General features: G+C 43.2%; 1 pseudogene; it reads left to right on the top strand.

Moving 5' to 3' along the window:
* The first annotated feature begins 1,080 nt into the window (after nucleotides 1–1,080).
* The window catches only part of LOC120851205, a 45,931-nt pseudogene continuing 25,644 nt past the window's right edge, over nucleotides 1,081–21,367 (top strand).

The raw sequence follows: 21,367 nt of genomic DNA, 5'->3' as shown, positions 1-21,367 counted from the left end.
TAGTCCCCGACCCACCGTTGCCAGATTGAGAAAGACTTGCTCTTTGCCTCTTCACCCTCAGGTCCCGATCTGCCTAAACCAGCCCAGTTTCTGCCTTGATTCTTTTGTGCAATACATTCCCCCTTGCCTGCGGCCAAGGGGCTCTTAGCCAGGAGACGTTCTAACAGGAAAGAAGGCAGGGAGGAGCCAGAGGATATCTGTTACAGCCATTATTTTCCACTCAGGATCTTATTTAGCATCTTCACTTGAAGCCCATAAATTGAACCTAGAGGGACCCCCCGCCCCACCCCCACCCCTCCTCCAGTGCGCAGTAGGGAGTTCATTAAAACGGGGACGGGTTACCTTGGGCCAATCGAGGTGAAACACTGCCACCACGCGGCCTCTCTGGGTCATCACAGGTTGCGCCGGCCTCCCCAGCGCCTCCTCCACGGGAGTGAGACACAAAGGGTAAGAAAGAGAAGGGGGGTTCTCACAGCACCTCCCTTCTTTTAAAAAACTATTTCGTGTATATTAATAAAAATATACTCACGTGTATTCATAAGGTACAAAATCCATAAGGTACAAAATCTCTATAATGGAAAGCCAATCCTGCCCCCCATCTTTGGACCCGGTCAGTCAGTTCAGTCGCTCAGTCGTGTCCGACTCTTTGCGACCCCACGTCTGCAGGCTGGGCAGCTTTGCCTCCTGCCCCCTGTTCTAAAGGGGGGATGAGATGGTTGGATGTTCTAAAGGGGCCCTGCTCCCAAGTGCTCAGCGCTGACCTTCTTCCTGCTGCTGCTGCTGCTGCTGCTAAGTTGCTTCAGTCGTGTCCGATTCTGTGCGACCCCAGAGATGGCAGCCCACCAGGCTCCCCCGTCCCTGGGATTCTCCAGGCAAGAACACTGGAGTGGGTTGCCATTTCCCTCTCCAATGGTCCATAGGATTTTCCAGGCAAGAGTACTGGAGTGGGTTGCCAGTGCCTTCTCCGACCTTCTTCCTAGGATTTACCAGAAATCTGGGCTGCTTCCACTTGGAACCTGCTGCTAAATTTGGCAACTCCAAGGACCGTTCTTAGTCCTGAACAGCCCTGAGCATCAGCCCATGCGGCGAGCCAGACAGAATGGGTCTCAGCTGCCCTTGGAGCCCCAGATACAGCATGAGAAATTTAGGCTGGAGGAACTCAGGTAAGACCTTGTAATGGGCAAGACTGTCACAATCCTGAAACGAGTGGCCAAGGGAACTAACAATCTTTTCTGAAGATCCTAACTGGACTAGGTTATTTTAAAATGGTGTATAATAATGAATCTATAATACCATAAAACACAGGATAAAACATAATTAAGAGCCAGAGGACTGCCTTGCATTCTCTTTCCAACATGCATTGACTCTAAGCCTAGTCAATATTTATTAAGATTTAATATTTTTAGTAATTCATGTAAAGTGTGTATTATACAAAGTACTTCAGTCATGTCCAACTCTTTGTGAGCCTATGAACTTCAGCCTGCCAGGCTCCTAGGTCCATGGGATTCTCCAGGCAAGAATACTGGAGTGGGTTGCCATGTCCTTCTCCAGGGCAACTTCCCAATCCATAAAATATGTGCATTATATACATATTTAGGTGATCGATATGTGTCACACTTTATACTGCTTTTCAGTTCAGTTCAGTCGCTCAGTCGTGTTTGACTCTTTGTGACCCCATGGACCGCAGCACGCCAGGCCTCCCTGTTCATCACCAACTCCCAGAGTTTATTCAAACTCATGTCCATTGAGTCAGTGATGCCATCCAACCATCTCATCCTCTGTCGTCCCCTTCTCCTTCCGTCTTCAATCTTTCCCAGCATCAGGGTCTTTTCCAATGAGTCAGTTCTTCACATCGGGTGGCCAAAGTATTGGAATTTTAGCTTCAGCATCAGTCATTCCAATGAATATTCAGTACTGATTTCCTTTAAGATTGACTGGTTGGATCTCCTTGCAGTCCAAGGGACTCTCAAGAGTCTTCTCCAAAATCACAGTTCAAAAGCATCTATTCTTCAGTGCTCAGCTTTCTTTATAGTCCAACTCTCACAGCTTTTCTTCCAAGGAGTAAGCGTCTTTTAATTTCATGACTTCCATCACCATCTGCAGTGATTTTGGAGCCCAAAATAAGTCTCTCACTGTTTCCATTGTTTTTCCATCTATTTTCCATGGAGTGATGGGACCTTATGCCATGATCTTAGTTTTCTGAATGTTGAGTTTTAAACCAACTTTTTCTCTCTTCTTTCACTTTCATCAAGAAACTCTTCAGTTCCTCTTCACTTTCTGCCATAAGAATGGCATCATCTGCACTTCTGAGGTTATTGATATTTCTCCCGCCAATCTTGATTCTAGCTTGTGCTTCATCCAGCCTGGCATTTCACATGATGTACTCTGCATACAACTTAAATTAGCAGAGTGACAATATACAGCCTTGACGTATTCCTTTCTCAATTTGGAACCAGCCTGTTGTTCCATGTCCAGTTCTAACTGTTGCTTCTTGACCTGCATACAGATTTCTCAGGAGGCAGGTCAAGTGGTCTGGTATTCCTGTCTCTTGTATTTTCCATAGTTTGTTGTGATACACACAATCAAAGGCTTTGGAGTAGTCAATAAAGCAGAAGTAGATGTTTTTCTGGAAATCTCTTCCTTTTTTGATGATCCAACAGATGTTGGCAATTTGATCTCTGGTTCCTCTGCCTTTTCGAAAACCAGCTTGAACATCTGGTTCACATACTGTTGAAGCCTGGCCTGAAGGATTTTGAGCATTATTTCATTAGCATGTGAGATGAGTGCAATTGTGCAGTAGTTTGAACATTCTTTGCCTTTCTTTGGGATTGGAATGAAGACTGACCTTTTCCAGTCCTGTGGCCACTGCTGAGTTTTCCAAATTTGCTGGCATATTGAGTGCAGCACTTTCACAGCATCATCTTTTAGGATTTGCAATAGCTCAGCTGGAATTCCATCACCTCCATTAGCTTTGTTCATAGTGATGCTTCCTAAGGCCCACTTGACTTCCCATTCCAAGATGTCTGGCTCTAGGTGAGTGATCACACCATTGTGGTTATCTGGGTCGTGAAGATCTTTTTTGTATAGTTCTTCTGTGTATTCTTGCCACTTCTTCTCAATATCTTCTGTTTCAGTTAGGTCCATACCATTTCTGTCCATTATTGTGCCCATCTTTGCATGAAATGTTCCCTTGGTATCTCTAATTTTCTTGAAGAGATCTCTAGTCTTTCCCATTCTATTGTTTTCTTCTATCTCTTTGCAATGGTCTGCTGAGGAAGGTTTTATCTCTTGTTGCTATTCTTTGGAACTCTGCATTCAAATGGGTACATCTTTCCTTTCCTCCTTTACCTTTCACTTCTCTTCTTTTCTCAGCTATTTGTAAGGCCTCCTCAGGCAACCATTTTGCCTTTTTGCATTTCTTTTTCTTGGGGACAGACTTGATCACTGCTTCCTGTATAATGTCACAAACCTCCGTCCATAGCTCTTCAGGCACTCTATCAGATCTAATCTCTTCACTTCCACTGTATAATCAAATGATTTAGGTCATACCTGAATGGTCTAGCGGTTTTCCCTACTTTCTTTAATTTAAGTCTGAATCTGGCAATAAGGAGTTCATGATCTGAGCCACAGTCAGCTCCCAGTCTTGTTTTTGCTGAGTGTATAGAGCTTCTCCATCTTTGGCTGCAAAGAATATAATCAATCTGACTTTGGTATTGACCATCTGGTAATGTCCATATGTAGAGTCTTCTCTTTTGTTGTTGGAAGAGGGTGTTTGCTATGACCAATGTGTTCTCTTGGCAAAACTCTGTTAGCCTTTGCCTGCTTCATTTTGTACTCCAAGGCCAAATTTGCCTGATACTCCAGGTATCTCTTGACTTCCTACTTTTGTATTCCAGTACCCTATAATGTAAAGGATATCTTGTTTGGGTGTTAGTTCTAGAAGGTCTTATAGGTCTTCATAGAACTGTTCAACTTCAGCTTCTTCAGCATTCCTGGTTGGGACATAGACTTGGATTACTGTGATATTGAATGATTTGCCTTAGAAACGAACAGAGATCATTCTGTTATTTTTGAGACTGCACCCAAGTACTGCATTTCAGACTCTTTTGTTGACTATGATGGCTACTCCATTTCTTCTAAGGGATTCTTGCCCACAGTAGTAGATACAATGGTCATCTAAGTTAAATTTGCCCATTCCACAGCCCTGTCTAACTCAATGAAACTATGAGCCATGCTGTGTAGGGCCACCCAAGATGGACAGGTCATGGTGGAGGGTTCTGACAAAACATTGTCCACTGGAGAAGGGAATGAAAACCACTTCAGTATTCTTGCCTTGAGAACCCCATGAACAGTATGAAAAGGCAAAAAAGATAGGACACTGAAAGATGAACTCCCCAAGTCAGAAGGTACCCAATATGCTGCTGCGGAAGAGTGGAGAAATAACTCCAGAAAGAATGAAGAGACGAACCCAAAGCAAAAACAATGCCCAGTTGTGGATGTGACTGGTGATGGAAGTAAAGTCCGATGCTGTAAAGAACAATATTGCATAAAAACCTGGAATGTTAGGTCCATGAATCAAGGCAAATTGAAAATGGTCAAACAGGAGATGCCAAGAGTGAACATCGACATTTTAGGAATCAGTGAACTAAAATGGACTGGAATTGGGCTAATTTAAGTCAGATGATGTAACACTTTCCACCAAAATCCCTCCCATGCACTTAAAACTAAGCATTAAATACACAGGAATCAGCACACACATATTTGCAACACTACCCGCAACACGGACAGAAACTAGCCACAGCCTCGCAGCATTCATTTTCAGCAGGGACTCTCTAGTCCACCACACTCTCTGTGTTTCTCATCAGTTAGGCTGCAGCTGCAATGTAATTTCCTCTGCAGCTGTGCCTGACCCCAGGCTGCCTTCCTACCAGCAGATTGGGGTTGGTGGTTAAGGGTAAAGTCCTCGGCACCGGGCTAAGTCATCCTTCCCAAGTAATGTGCTTCTGGAGATATCCGGAAATACATTCAGAAGCTCAGGCAGTCAAATAGAGCGAATACTCCATCAGATAAATGACAGGTATCTCCATCAAAAGGGGAGAGGGAGGCGGAGCCTGTTCACCACCCACGAACGAACTCAAAGGTGCAGGGAACTTCTGGGCACCTCCTGGCTCCCACTAGTTGAGGTCATCTTTCCACAATGACAACTACAGACACTTGGGGGCAGTTCACCCTCTGCCTAGGCCAGTCTGGCTGTGACATGGGTCCCTGGTAAGCTCCCAGGTCAGAACAGAAGTATGTTTTACCAGCTTCTGGCCTCAGGTGTAGGAGAATACCTCTAGTTACCTCTGAAAGAGAGCTTGTTCCTTCCCTTCGCCCCACCCCACCTCCCCCACCCCACCTACCTCCCCCACCTCACCTACCTCCCCCCCCCCTACCTCCCTCACCCCACCCACCTTCCAGTTTTGACCACCGGCGCCCTCTCCTGGCAGTGTGCTTGCATGGCCAGTGAATAGTGGAGAGCCTTTTCCACCAGCTCCTTCTAATCAGGGCCTGTGGGACATGCACAGGTGTGGGGAAGCAACTGACCGAGCTGAAGCACAGGACGCCCCAGGAGTGGCCCACTTTCTGCCGCCAGAGCCAAGGTTAGCCAAGTCTCCCCCTTTCCCTGGAGGAGCAGGAACTTCAAGTACTAAGTCCTTCCCAAGGGCCCAGAATAGCAACTGAGTGCACCTGAGATCCCTCCCAATAAGGGAGCAGATGCCGGATGCCCCAAGACTAGCCTGGAGGAGTGGGGTGGCCAACCAGGAAGTGGATAACGGAAGAAACGTGGACCTCAGACCGTGAGAGTCTGCTCCAGGCCAGGAGAGGGCGCCTTCCTGGGAGGCGGAGACTGTTTTCTGCACAAAAGGGACTTCTGCTCCAGACCTGCACATCCCGGGCTCCAGGCGCCCATTTTCAATGTGACGACCAGGAAGAGACACTTTCTCCCAAAATTCCCACAGACAGACCGGACAGGCCCAGCTCTGTCCTCCCCACAGGCTGTGTGGCGACCTCATTCTGAACACAGCACCAGCTGTCCCTTGCAGGCAGTGCAGGCTAAGAGGGTGGCTCCCTGCCCTTCCTGCGAAGATAGGACAAGGGCCTCGGGGGACAGTGCATGAGGCACAGCTCTGACCTGGGGAAGCGTTACAGCACCCAGGGCCTCCCCCAGTGGACCACACCATCACCTGCTTCCGTGAGGGTTGACTGCCTTGCTCTCAGACTTCAATACACGGGGCGGTGCCCAGGGGAGGGTCATTGTGGCCTGGTCCCCGGGCCACAAATGCAGGTGCTCATAGAGGACTTGAACTCAAGGTTTTTACTTCTACATTTTCCATCCTCTGCTCCTCCAACAGAACTTCCTGCCGTGGTGCGATGTCCCCTGGAGGACTGTGAGATCTGTTTTGCACACACGAGGTGGTTGGACCTGCAGAGCTGGGTGGAGATCTCTGGCCTCACTCCCCCACAGTCTGTTGATGGTAACTCTCAAGTTCATCCACTTCCACTGCCCTGGTCAAAGCTACCAACAGCTCTTGCTTGAAAAACTGCAGCAGCCTCTTTGGAAGTCAAATAATAAATAAAAATACGTGCTCTGTTTACCTCACAGAGTCATAGTGAAGGGTGAAATGAAATAGTACATGTGAAAATACGTATCCCCATACCCGGCACATTCTAGATGCTCAAAAATGTGCTTTTGGTTTAAAAGGGAAGTAATACCAAAGATTTGTTAAGCTGCAATATTAATAAATACAACACAAATTTTCAAAAAGAAAATTTTTTTCAAAAATAGACAGACTCGCTGTCTCCCAACTAGTCCATCCATGCACTCTGGTCCCTAGTTCCTTCCACATACAGCAGCTGGAACCAGATTTTCTAAAGCACAAATCTGATCATGTCCAACCTTCATATTCAACAGAAGTGGATTCGTTGCAGTACAAATGCCACCTGCTGCCTGAACCAGTTGAGGGTCTCCACTGGCCCTTTGTCTTTGGGAATGGTACCTGAGGCTTGTTCCATGAATGGTCCTATATCCAGCCACTGGAAGGACTCTATTTGCATGATGCATATAAAGTTAGCCGAATCCGTCCTCCCTGCTATCACTGCATCTGTGCTTCCCAACCCTGACTCAGAGAGCTGGGGCTTCACTGAGTACACGGCTATGTTGTATGAACTGACTTGATCCTACCTTCTAATCAATGAATGTTTAATACATTCGATGTTGGGCAGAATTTGATCTGAGTCTATATAATATTATCCACCTCCACCTACCGTTGGCTACCATAATCTACCAAAAAATCATCTAATCTCTGTGTGTGACCACATAAAAGGTCATCTTTTCAATGTAAGAAGAAAGATACAGGTGGAGGCTGAGGGAAGGTGGAGGATCCCCAAGAAAACCCTGCTGCTCAGACACCTACAGTTCCTGGAGAGAAGTTCTACCTGGCAAGAAGTATCCAATATTTAAAGTTTCCAGGACACCAGAAAAATTCCACAGAGTTTTACCCATGCTTTTTGAACTCTTAAAAACTCTCCTGATGTGTAGCATGTGAAAATGATGCTGTCTCCCTGTGTCTCTAGTTCATTCATCCAACATATACATATGGACTCCCTACCGTGTGCCAGGCACACGTCTAAGACCTGAGGATTCAACAAAGCAGACCAACTTCTGCCCTCAAGAAGCTTATAATCTGAAGAATTCTGCAGGTTGGGTCCCAGTTAGTCTCCTAATTGCACTGCTGGACACTTCTGATTAAAGCACAGAGTGGTCAGATCAATGATGGACAATATTGGTGCCCCACCCAGACCCCTTACGGCCCTGTGTTAATAAACCCGGCACAATGACGTGATGCAGAACCCTCCCTCCTCCGGCTCTCAACTCTTTATGCCTTCTACTCTCTCCCAATGAAATGTTTTAACCTGCTTATCTGTGTCCCTTCCAGCCCATCCATCCTCCTTGGCCCTTCTTCCTCTGTCATCCAGGAGAACTAAATCCCTGCTTCTAAAGTACACCCAGCATCCTGATCCATTCCCAGGAAGGATGTATTAGTATTTCTTCCAAAGTGGAGAAAGCAAGAAGCCTTCATGTAGGAAGAGCCATCCAGCACAGATTTCTATATAGACTCACAGGGAAAAGGCCATCCCAGTAAGAAGAAGCGAGAAGCAGGAAAGGAAAGGGGAGAGGCAGCGGTTTCAGCTCAGAGGACACAGTGGGTGAGAAGAGGAGGAATGGGGAGGACTGAGAGCAAGAGTGGGGCCATAGTGTGTCAGGCCTGGAGTGCCAGGATCAGAAAGGCTACTCTGTCAGTGGGTGATGAGGGGTGGGCAGTCTGCTTTACACTTCCTATTAAAATATTAATCTCAATCTGAATTGAGTACAGCCATCTGAATTTGTACTCCAGGCCCATCATTTATAAGGCTTGGTCTTTGGCAACCCAGCCTCAGTAAGCCTTAATTTCCTTATCTTTAAAATGGGGATGGTAACAGTAGTTACCCATTGGGCAACTACCCAATTAAGCAACAGTTAAATGATACACTAAGTTTAAAACCCTTAGTTCTATGCTGGCATGTTCAACAGTCCTCAGTGATCAGAAAATATTATACTGAGTTTATTATTATATTATACTGAGTTTCCCATCATAGTCACACAGAAAGCCATGCATGAAACAGTACTTTCTTTCCAATTTTCAGAGCTATAAGCTTCATTGCCAACACCATGAAAGAGAAAAGTGTCTTTAAAAAAAGGATTTCCTCTTTAATTCTTCAAGTAGATTTCATTTTGGATAAGGGAAAAAGAAATGTTCCATGGGAGTTCTCCAGTGTTTTCCACATCACAAGCTCTGCTTGGACAAATGATATACCTCCCTGTAAGGTGAAGTTTCCTCATCTGTAAAGCAGAGGTTTAACCAAAGATCTCCAAGGACCAAGTCAGAATACCAATGCCGCAGTCCAGCCTGGTTTAGGATGACGTTTTCCTCCTTTTACCCCAGTCTCTGTGAGATGCTCCAGCTAAAACAGTCTTCCCAATAACAAAATTAAAAACAAAATTTCATAAGATGATATTCTATCTTGAGTCTTACTGCAGTGATTCTCAGCCAAGGGATTTTGCCTCAAAGGAGACATTTGGCAATGTCTAGAGACATTTCTGATTGTCTCAAGGTGGGGCAGGGGAGGTGCCACTGGCTTCTAGAGGGGAGAGGCCAGGGATGCTTCCAGCATTCTCCAAGGCACATGATGGACCCCACACCACAGAATTATCCAGCCACTAGTCACCAGTGCTGGGGTTGAGAAAGTCTGGTTTCTCTTAAAGCACAGTTCCTGTGGATGACTGAATTGCCTTGGTGCTGAGATCCAGGGATGTGGGCGTAAAGGGACTACCTGCTTTGCATCGTGTCCCAGTCATGACCTGGGATTTCCTGCCGACTCCGAGATTCCTGAGATCCGTAACATTATCAGCTACTTGAAACCCCCACAAAGCTTAACCTATGTTCCAGCTACATGACTTTTTTCTTATGTAGGATCTGATTAAGCTATTTCTAAAACCTAAAACCAGAAACACTTTGTGGATTTGGTTAAGTCATACCAAGTCCAGGGACCTTCAACCTCAGTGGAACTTTTTACGTGGGACAACTTTATCTGATAAATAATTAGCAGCTGCTTGCTGAGGGTTGGCAGCTGGAACAGCTTTAAACTGTGATTAACAGATTCTCACTCCATCACACTTACACTTTCTGACTTTGGAGAAAGCATAACAAACACACCTAATGAGGCTTTTAAAGTCCAGCGTTCTTTTCCGCTGATTGCCTCTTTTCTACTCCCTAATCCTGCTGTTCCTCAGGACCTTACCAGAATCGCAAGTGCTTTAAAACTCTGTGCTGAACTGTTTTTTTTAACCAGCTTCCCAGGAACACTGTCCCTTTCATCCTACACTGAGCAACAACAATGGACAAAGTTTGTTCTCTTGGACATTACTCGTTTCTTCAGCGAAGCACTTAAACCCATCAGGAGATCCCTCATGAGGAAGACATCTGACACCCAGGGTGTGTGAAATAGTCTCGCCCTCATATGAGCTATTCCAGTCCAGGCAGTGAGAACAGAGAGAATCTTGTGTATTTAGAAGGAAGAACGTTCCCGTGTCCCTCCACATAGTACAACGTTCGTTGTCAATTCCCTGGGAACGTGTGATAACAGAGCGCCCGCTAGAGGGCGCCACAAGGATTCTCTAACTCCCCTCCTCCAAACCGACCTCTGGAGAAAAGGAAATGGCAACGAACAACAAATCACAATTTTGAATCATGCTTTGCATTGTTTACTTTGTACTGATGATCTCATCAATAGCAGCTGCAAAGAGCATTGCCCTTGCTTTACAGAAAAGGAACGTTTCAGTGCCTTGCCCCGAGGTCACATGGTCAGTGTGGCGGGAGAGCGAGGGTCCTTCTCTCCTTGCTGGCTGGGACAGTCAGTATTCCAGGAATGTAAACCAAGAGAATCTCAGACATGCCAGAAAGAATTGTATCACCTTTTCACCAACAAAAACATTTTTTCTGGTATCTAACAAGCTGGTAAACATTTTTGCTGGTATCTAACATTTTTGCTTGGTATCTAATAAGCTGGTATCTGACAAGGGGACGACAGAGGATGAGATGGTTGGATGGCATCACCAACTCAATGGGCATGAGTTTGAGCACCTCCGGGAGCTGGTGATGGACAGGGAAGCCTGTCGTGCTGCAGTTCATGGGGTCGCAAAGAGTCGGACAGGACCGAGGACTGAACTGAACTGAACAAATGTTCTTGATAAAATGTATTCTTGTCTTGTCTTCAGTGATAATATAGGCAAAGAAGAATTAGTTCTTCTACAAGTTATTAAATTCTTAAACTTAAGATTTGCTAAGCCTTATACATATGACCAAGGGCTTCCCAGGTGGTGCTAGTGGTAAAAAAAGTCGCTCAGTAGTGTCAGACTCTGTGACCCTATGGACTGTAGCTTGCCAGGTTCCTTTATCCATGGAATTCTCCAGGTCAGAATACCATACTGAGTGGTTTTTCCTTTCTCCAGGGGATCTTCTCAACCCAAGAATCGAACCCAGGTCTCCCACATTGCAGTCAGATTATTTGCCATCTGAGCCCAGTGATAAAGAAACTGCCTGCTAATAAAGAAGACTTAAGAGATGAAGATTCAATCTTTGGGTGCAAAAGATCCCCTGGAGAAGGGCATGGCAATCCACTCCAGTATTTTTGCCTGGAGAATCCCATGGACAGAGGAGCCTGGCAGGCTACAGTCCATGGGGTTGCAAAGAATTGTACATTATTGAAGTGACTTAACACACACATGCATATAACCATGAGGGTAGAAGGTATAATACCCACTTTACAAGTGAGAAAACTGAGGTCTGGAGACAGTGACCTGTCCAAGTCAAGAGCTGGGGATTCAGACCCAGATTTACCCGAGCCCAGAGCCCGGTCTCTTAACCTGTACACTGTACTGCCCCTTTATTAGTTTTGTAATTGCAACATAACATCCATACAGCACACAAATTTTTACATGTCACCACCACCCAGATGAAGAGACAGAACGTTTCCACGACTCCAAAGCCCCTTAAGCTTCCTCCCTGGGCAGGCACTCTCCCGACTCTCTGCTGTCAGATTATCTCTTTAGGAGAGCTGGAAGTGCTTGGGCGGACACACAGTCTGCGTTAAGACCACACACTCCTTCAAGAAACCACTACAAAGATGGAAGCCCTGACTGATCTTTTTGTCACAGTTACAGCTGTGCCCGAACAACACAGCCAGCATATCATACTTGAACAACTGGACATCCACTCGCTAAAAAAGCAATCCAGACATAAAGGTTCACCAAAATTAATTCAAAGCAGATCCCAGACCTAAATGTAAAACACAACACTACAAAACTCCTGCAAGATGACCTTGGGTTTAGCAATGACTTTTTAGATACGACACCAAAGGTATGATCCATGAAAGAAAGAATTGATAAGCTGGACTTCATTAAAATTAATTTTTCCTGCACTATGACAGACTCTGTGAAAAGAATGAAAAGAAAGCCGCAGACTGGGAGGTAATATTTGCAAAAGACATATCTGATAAAGGAATATTATCTAAAATATTCAAAGAGCTCTTAAAAGTCAAAAATAAGACAAATAACTGATTTAAAAAATGGGCCAAAGACCTTAACAGACACCTCACCTAAAAGGATCTATAAATGGTAAATAAGCACATGAAATGATGCTCTATATCACAGGTCATAAAAAAATGTGTATTAAGAGAATGAGATACCTCTAGACAACTATTAAAATGGTAAAATTTCAGAACAATGAAAGCATCAAATATAGGTCAAATGTAGAGCAAGACGATATGCAAACTGATACAGACACTTTGGCAATTTCTTACAAAACTGAACATATTCATACCAAATGATCAAGTAATCACATTCCTTGATATTGACTCAAAGCGATTTAAAAATGCATTGACATAAAAACCTGCACATGGAGGTTTATTGCAGTTTCATTCTTAATTGCCAAAATGTGGATGTAGCCAAGATGTACTTTACTAGGTGAACAAATAAATAAATTTTAGTACATTCAGAAAATGGAATATTATTCAGCATTAAAAAAAAATTGAGATATCAAGCCATGAGGTGACATGAAAGAATCCTAAATGCATATTACTAAGTGAAAGAGAGCTCCCCAGGTGGTTCAGTGGGTAAAGAATCTGCCTCCAATGTGGAGACACAGGTTCGATCCCTGGGCCGGGAAGATCCCCTGGAGGAGGGCATGGCAACTCACTCCAGTATTCTTGCCTGGAGAATTCGATGGTCAGAGGAGCCTGGTGGGCTACAAGCCACAGGGTCTCAAAGAGTTGGACATGACTAAAGCGACTGAGCAAGTGAAAGAAGCCAATCTGAAAAGATTACCTACTGCATGAATACAGTTATATGAATTCTAGAAAAGGCAAAACTATGGAGACAGAAAAGATCAGTGGTTGCCAGGGGCGGGCAGGGAGGAAGGGGTGAACAGGCAGAGCACACAGGAATTGTAGGGCCATGAAGCTGCTCTGTATGACACTATAATGGTGGATACATGTTAATATCCATTTGTCCAAGCTCATAGAACGTGCGTCATCAAGAGTGAGCTCTACTGTAAACTGTGGACTCTTGGTGATAATGATGTGCCTGTGTAGGTCCATCAGTTGTAACAAATGCACGACTCTGTTGGGAAATGTTGATAATGGGGAAGGCTGTGCATATGTTGGGACACAAGGGTCTATGGGAAATCTCTGTACTTCCACTCAATTTTGATATGAATGTAATACTGTTCTAAAAAATAAAATCTTTTTTTTTTTTTAAGTCACCTCCTCCCCCAGGATATTCAGAAATTGTTGCCCTGGGGGTTCCCTCATCCCTCAACAATTACTCCTCTTACAACCTTATTTGGAAACCACTGGCTTCTTGTGAACAAGCATCTGCCATTTAATGGCTCTGTGACCCTGTAATCTTGGGCAAATTCTTTCACCTCTGGTTTTAGTGTATTACCCATAAAATGGGGATAATCACTTCCTTATGGAATTCTGGGAAGGATTAAATGAGGAATCAATGTCGAAAACCTGTACTTGCAATTCCTTTCCGTTCCTCTAAGGTGTCTGGGCTTTGATCTGAGCACAGTTAGGGTCTCACCTAAGAATTTTAAGGAGGGGAGTGATGTGATTAGCTTTGTTTAGAAGTATCACTGATCTAAAATATCATTTAATCAGCAACGCAATTAGGGATGGAAGAGGAGAGGGCAGGCTTGAGGCCCCAGGGAAGTGATCAGACTGTGTCTGGTAGCCGCTCAAGGTGAGAGATGGGAGCAGAGACAGTGGGAGAGCCCTAGCCTTGATTCTTCCCTTCCCTTCACCGTCCACGTCTGCTCCAATAGCAGGTCTTACATTCTCCACCAGGGTAACCAGACCCTTCGCCTCTCTCACCTCTGCAGCTCCTCCTGCTATCTGGGCTTCTCGGTCCCTAGTCCTGGACTCCTTACAATGGGCTCCCAGCATATTTCCTGCCTGCAACCCCAATTCATTCTCTGATTTAAATCAAATCTCATCCAATCCCCACCTTAAAATCCTCTAGTAGTTTCCCTGTCACATTGAATAAGATAAAATTCCTTAGGCCAGCATTAGGATCTGGCTGATTTCCTTTCCCACTTCATTGCCAATCTACCCTCCACCTCTAAAGCATCACTGACTCAATGGATATGAACTTGGGCAAACTCCAGGAGATAGTGAGGGACAGAGAGGCCTGGCCTGCTGCAGTTCATGGGGTCGCAAAGAGTACATTACTTAGCAACTGAACAGCCGCAATAGTTGATTTACAAAGTTATGTTAGTTTCAACAGAGTTATTTGGCTATACATATATGTATATCTATTCATTTTCAGATTCTTTTCCCATATAAATTATTACAGAATATTGAGTAGCGTTCCTGTGCCACCATAGTACTTTTAACTGCTGTTATAGCATATAGTATACCTTATTGGGTTACCTCTTTGTGAATCAGCCTTTCCCATTCTTTTTTGGCATAGGAACCATTTTCTTATTTTCTTTGCATGCCCAACATCTTGCTCAGTATCTAAACTGAGCAGTATCTAAACCAGTATGTGTTCAACACATATTTGTACAATGAATGAATATAATGCTTCTCAGTTAAGGTTCTTATTGAGCCAACTTTTATTTCTCACAAAGTCACTTCCTGAACAATCCCTCCTGGCATTGATTTACAATCTTTCCCTTCTCATACGTGTAATCAAGACTTGCTCATGTTCAACATTCAACTGTCCTCTCATTAAACTGTAAAGGAGATGCTCTCTAACTATAGCTCCCCAAACTTCTCTTTTCACTGCATATATTCTCTAAATTAGCTCAGTTCCTCCTCTTCCACTCTTGCATAGTGAAAAACTCACCAGTTCTCCCCTATATACCTCTGAGACAGTACTTCTCCAGGGATAACCAATCTCAAGTTGATCAATTGTTTGAAATACACATTGCTGTGTCCCACCTCAACCTGATAGACTCTCCAGAGTTGAGGTCTGGGAATATGCATTTTTAACATTCCAGGTGGTTCTGAGGAAATCAGAATAAGTCACCCTCTTTGACAGAATTTATTTTGAGACGATAGCATATTAAGCAGTAATAAATGCAGAAAGGCTTGCCCTTTTCTGCCTAAAGGCAAGAAATAAATTCTCCTTTGACTGGAGACAAACACTTATCAGCTCAGACACCAACCAGAAGGGTCTGCAACAAACCTTGCTAACTTTTATCTTCCAAGTTAAGGAAGAGAATAACTAACTAGCACTAGCTGGATTACTCCCTAGCCCAAACCCATTTACTTGTCAATTCTTCACAGATTTATTGTTCCCTTGCCTAAAAGATATAAAACTTTCCTGCTCTGGTCATTTCTTCACATCTTCATTCTTTAATGAACCTGTAAAAATTCAATAAAATGTGCGTGCTTTTCTCCTGTTAATCTGTCTTTGTCAGTTTAATTTTCCGACCCAGCAAGGAACCCTAAGAAGGCTGAGAAAAACTTTTTCCTCCTTCATAATTCTCAAGCACACCAACATTTAAAACTGCTAGTAAGCTATTTTTGGTTATTTTAATAGTTAATATTCTTACAATGCAAAAAGTTCCAAAAGTGCAATAAGATTTTGGCAGCTGGCTACACCTAATATAGAATTCCTACTATTAATAAAATGCTAGCAACCCAACAGAAAAAGGGGTAAGAGTCATGAACAGACATTTTTCAGAATTGCCAACAAGCATATGCAGTGAAAGTCACCCAGTCGTGTCTGTGTCTTTGCAACCCCATGGACTATACAGTCCAAGAAATTCTCTAGGCCAGAATACTGGAAAGGTTAGCCTTTCCCTTCTCCAGGGGATCTTCCCAACCCAGGGATCAAACCCAAGACTCCTGCATGGCAGGTGGATTCTTTACCAGCTGAGCCACAAGGGAAGCCGATAAACATATAAAAAGAGGCACTATCTTGACAAATTAAGCACACATCAGTCTGTTTCTTATATATATATATATATACCCTAAGCATTCTTGCACTTGGGCACCAAACATACTCAAGTTCCCAGACCAGAGATCGAACTTGGGCCCCCTGCACTGGGAGCACAGAGTCTTAGCCACTGAACCACCAAGAAAGTCCCAGTAACTGATGATTGTTAAAAAACAAAATTTGACTGAGTAAATTTTAAAGATCTTATTGCCTTTATTCACTGGTTCATGAATCAGCAGCATCTCATCTAGCAGACAGAAAGGAGCTTTGAATAGCTTAGAAAATAAAAGTTTTATAGGCAGAAGGGGGCAGGACAATGAAGCTACTAGCAAAGAGGGGATTGTTTCAGGCAAGGTTATGTGTTTATCCAGCACTATCACTAAATAAACCAAATTTTCCCCATTGATATGATGATATGCCATCTTTTTTGTATAATAAATTCCTATTTGTATCCGGGTTTGATGAATCCATTCTTTCTCATCTGTGGTCAAAGATAACCTGTAGCTTTGGAAGACAAAGCAAAAAATAAAAAAATAAATAATCTGCCCACTTTATTCTACATTAGCTCCTTAATGACTTTGCTAAGAAAACTAACTGGTTTTGACTAGCTAAGACAGCTAGTTAGAAGTGTTTGGAATGTAAATGCAAAATCCACCTAAAGATGGTCCATGAAGATCAGAAAGCCCTTCCCAGTTGCATTTCAATAATGCCCAGCACAGTGTTGGAGCCCAGGGCACACCACTCCCAAATATGCCTCATGGCATATTCATTGTTTTGAAGGAGGAGAAGGGGACAACAGAGGATGAGATGGTTGAATGGCATCATCAACTCAATGGACATGAGTTTCAGCAAGGTCCAGGAGTTGGTAATGGACAGGGAAGCCTGGCATGCTGCAGTCCATAGAGTCACAAAGAGTCAGACACGACTGAACGACTGAACTGAACTGAAAGTTACTTAAAAGATGTGATACACACACACACACACACACACACACACACATATAAAATACTGCTCGATCATAAAAAAAAGAATGAAAGTTTGGCATTCACAGCAGCATGGATGGACTTAGAGAGTGCTATGCTAAGTGAAGGTCTTCCCTGGTGGAATCTGCCTGCAATGCAGGAAATCCCGGTTCTGATATCTGGCTAGGGAAGATACCCTGGAGAAAGGAATGGCTACCCACTCCAGTATTCTTGCCTGAAGAATCCCATGGACAGGGGAGTCTGGTAGACTACAGTCCATGGGGTCGCAAAGAGTCATGACTGAGTGACTAACACACACGCTCACACACACACACTCTGTGAAATAAACCAGACAGAGAAAGACCCACACTATATGATATCATTTATATGTAGAATCAAAAAAACACGACCAACTAGTAAACATAACAAAAAAGCAGACTCACAGATAGAACAAACTAGTGGTAACCAGTGGAGAAGGGGAGCGGGGTGGGTGGAGTGGGAGGTACAAACTATTGAGTGTAAGACAGGCTCAAGGATATACTGTACAACACAGGGAACACAGCCAATATTTTGTGATAACTGTAAATGGAAAGTGGCCTTTAAAAACTTCATTAAAAAATAGCTACTTAACAAACAGTTGATGCAAGAAAGGCACTTTGACCATTCTCTCTGTTCCTTGAAAGCAGGAAATAAATCTCCACATGAAAGGTGCCCTCCCTACATCTAGAAGCAGAGGACACCCTTATCCTCAGAGATGGGGAATTTGAACTGGGAGGCTTTTTTAAGCAAACCTGGCTACATCTTTAATTTACTACCTCAAGCCCAAACTCTGTTTAGTTTCTTCACTAAGAACCCAAAGCCAAAATGTCTTGTTCCATTAATTCCTCACAAATTTATTGGTTCTTTGTCTAAAAAGTACAAAAGTTGCCTGCCTTGACCACTTCTTAGGTTCATTTTCCACCAGACCTCCACACAAATTAATTAAAATTTGTATTAGTTCAGCCACGAGATGACCAGAAAGAGGTAGAGAGAGATATTTCCCCCTCCAGGACAACAGCTTGATGCTGAATTAACAAAGCACATAATCTCCAGGCAGTCAATGTGCTTCAGTTTGTCAGCATGAGCAACAATTTCATATGTAAATGAGGTTTTCGTCTAAACCCCATGAAAACAGGACTTCATGGAGCAAAAAACTTGGCTTTGAACCTAATGTGAAACGATGCCTTCCTTAGGCACCTCCACCCACAGGAGCATTTCCTTCTTCCTTAACCTCAAGAGTCAATCTGAAAAAAAAAAAACAAAAAAAACCTTTTCAGATTTCCTTGGCAAATTTTGCTTTCAGTTCACTTCTCCCACAAATCTTATTAAAATGCTCTTCTTTGTTGAAGGATGTGAAAAACCTTGAGAATTCTAAGTGTGAAAGTTAGGCTTTCTAACTACTGTTCCATCGCCCAGTTAGTGCACCCTTGCTATGTAAAAGGGGCTGTGCCAGGAATTATAAACAATATAAAGACAAATGCGATATTATCCCATTCCTGAAGATTACAGCCCACTGGATAAACAAACAGCCACAGTACAAGTCATAACATGATCAGAACCATTCTGGCAAGGGCAAGGGGCTTGGCTGGAGAGTATTTCTATATCAACTTTAGCATGCAACTCAGTTTTTCTGGGTCTCCCTTTTCTCATCTGGAAAACAGAGGAAAATCCATATCAACCTCATGTAAGTATGAGAGCATTTCTCCTAATGAGAGAAATAAATGAAACACGCACATAGACAGTATGCTACGTTGCCTGGTACACAGAGGGCACCTGATACAGGAACCATTCTTATTTCGAAGACCTATAGGAGTCTGCTATAGGAATGGACCCTTCATTACATCTTGGGCCTTTCAGAACAAATAGTTTTCACAAAATTGGAGACTTAGAATCCAGATAAAGGCTACAATTTGGGGACCAGACTGTGGCCAGTTAGGGTAATTCCAAGGTGCCTGAAGGGTGTGCTCTGCTTTCTGAGAACAGTCTATAAAGGCAGCAGAGGACAAGAGAAGACCAAGAAGGATGAAATTAGTGTTGGGAAAAATAAAAAGTTACCTGCCATTCCAATCTAAAAGGATCAAGCCATTAGCTACCGCAGCTGCCCAGGACAGTGTGCCCTGAGGGGAATTCAGGATGGGAAAAAAAAAAAAAAAAATCCGGAAGCAATCTGTGCTTTAAATATACTAGCCCCTAGATAGTTAAGATGCATATCTAAGGGAAATTTTCAAATGACTCCAATTTCTTGCGTCTTCCCATACACAGAAAAGCACAGAATGATTAACCTGAGATGTCTGGTTTTTGTAATTAGCAGTAACCATTTGATGCTTGACTACATGCTTTTTCTAGCGACTAGCCACCTTTATTGACCCTTAAAGTATGGTTAACCTGACCAAGGAAGTGAATTTTTTATTGTATTTCACTTTCATTAAGTTTAAATCTAAACAGCCTTTAGGTAACTAAAGGCTACCACATTGGACAGCAAAGCTCCATAATATTGTCATACCTGCTTTGAGCACACTATTCATGGAAGATGGTGGTCAGATCATCTAAAAGGAGAGAGCTGGGACTTCATAAAGATGCCAAGACAAGCTGTGCAAACTGTGTTTACGGCAGCTTGCTAGTGACTGCTCATTTTATACATTGAGAAGAAGGGAGAAACAAAAACTTCAATCAGATCTGTTCAGAGCAGTTTTCTTTAAGAAATGGGCTTGCTATTTTCGCACTTGTTCATCCAGTCACTTCCCACACTGTAATCAGAATCCTGCAGGCTGTTTCTTACACACACACATGCACACAAACACACAAATGGGACCAAAAAAAAGACGAACATGGACTGAGATTTGTCAGACCTTTTTCTTAGATGACTCTAAACTCTGTTTTATCTAGTGTTGCGAAAAGTCTGCTCCAAAACAATGAAACTATGGTCTAGCCTCTCACCTTTTATCAAAATAATCTTTCAATAATATATTCAAATAATTATGTCAGACTATCATAAGTATCAAAACAGTGTCTTGGATACAGAGTCTTGAGTCTAACTCCTCCAGAGATAGAAACTGATGAATGGGTCTGTTTCCAGCAGTTGTCCTGGAACCTTGAAACAGCAAATAGTGTCAAGCAGAGATGGAAGCAGGTCAATAGAATGATGAATCATGTCTAAACAGGGATTATAACAATCCTCATAATGTGGATGAGACAAAACTGAGATCTAAAAAAGGTTAAATGACATGTCCAGAACAGGAATATCACATCTGTAAAATGAACTGGGTCTTCTGACCCCAGATCCAGGGTTGCTGCTGCTTTTATTTTTAAGCAGAGGATGGAAACAAGGGAATTTATCTTTATGATTGGTTTTTTGGAATGTATACTCTCTTGCATCCTTGATAACTCAACTGAAATCATAGAAATCTAAAATGAGATTATCATAACATTCAATTATGACATTTGTAAATGGGATTATGGTGACATACAAAGTATAAAAGGAATATTGTATTATTTTATTATTATACATATTACATAATTAAGCTATGAAAAAGTAATTTTTTTAATCCTGGATGGTGCTAGGTTTCAAATTTTGATCTCTGCCAGGACTTTTGCTGTTTGTTTATTTATTTAGTTTTGCCCACACCAAGCAGTCTGAGGGACCTTAGTTCCACAACCTGTGCCCTCAATAGTGAAAGTATGGGGTCCTAACTACTGGACTGCCAGGGAATTCCCACTCGTGCCATTTATTTTAAAACACAGTGGGACATGAGTACCCTGACCACACATTCTGACTCAGAATATCTGGGGTGAGGCCCATTCATCTTTTTTTTTTTTTTTAATTCTTAACAAAACACGCAGTTCTATATAGCCCAAAACTTGAGGATTCTTATAGAAGGTATAGGTGACTGAGAAAGAGTACTAAGGTAGGAGGGAATCCAGGAAAGTGATGAGTCACAGAAGCCAGAAGAAAGTCCTTCAAAAAGTAAGATGGAGATTGGGAGATAAAGAAGAGGTGCAGAGAAGTAGCCACTGGCAATGCGAAAGAAAGAAAGAAAGCGAAGTCACTCAGGCGCATCCTACTCTGTGACTCCATGGACTGTAGCCTACCAGGCTCCTCCATCCATGCAATTTTCCAGGCAAGAGTACTGGAGTGGGTTGCCATTTCCCTTCTCCAGATCTTCCTGATCCAGGGATTGAACCCAGGTCTTCCTCATTGTAGGCAGACACTTTTACTTCACACTGTAGGCAATGTGAAGATTGCGGGAATTTTGACAAGAGTAGCTTTGGATAAGTGAGA

The sequence above is a fragment of the Oryx dammah genome, unplaced genomic scaffold (genome assembly GCF_014754425.2).
Source record: "Oryx dammah isolate SB20612 unplaced genomic scaffold, SCBI_Odam_1.1 HiC_scaffold_1, whole genome shotgun sequence".
In the NCBI taxonomy this organism is placed as follows: Eukaryota; Metazoa; Chordata; class Mammalia; order Artiodactyla; family Bovidae; genus Oryx; species Oryx dammah.
The sequence above is the reverse complement of the archived record's forward strand: the minus strand, read 5'-3'. Positions and strand labels throughout refer to the sequence as shown.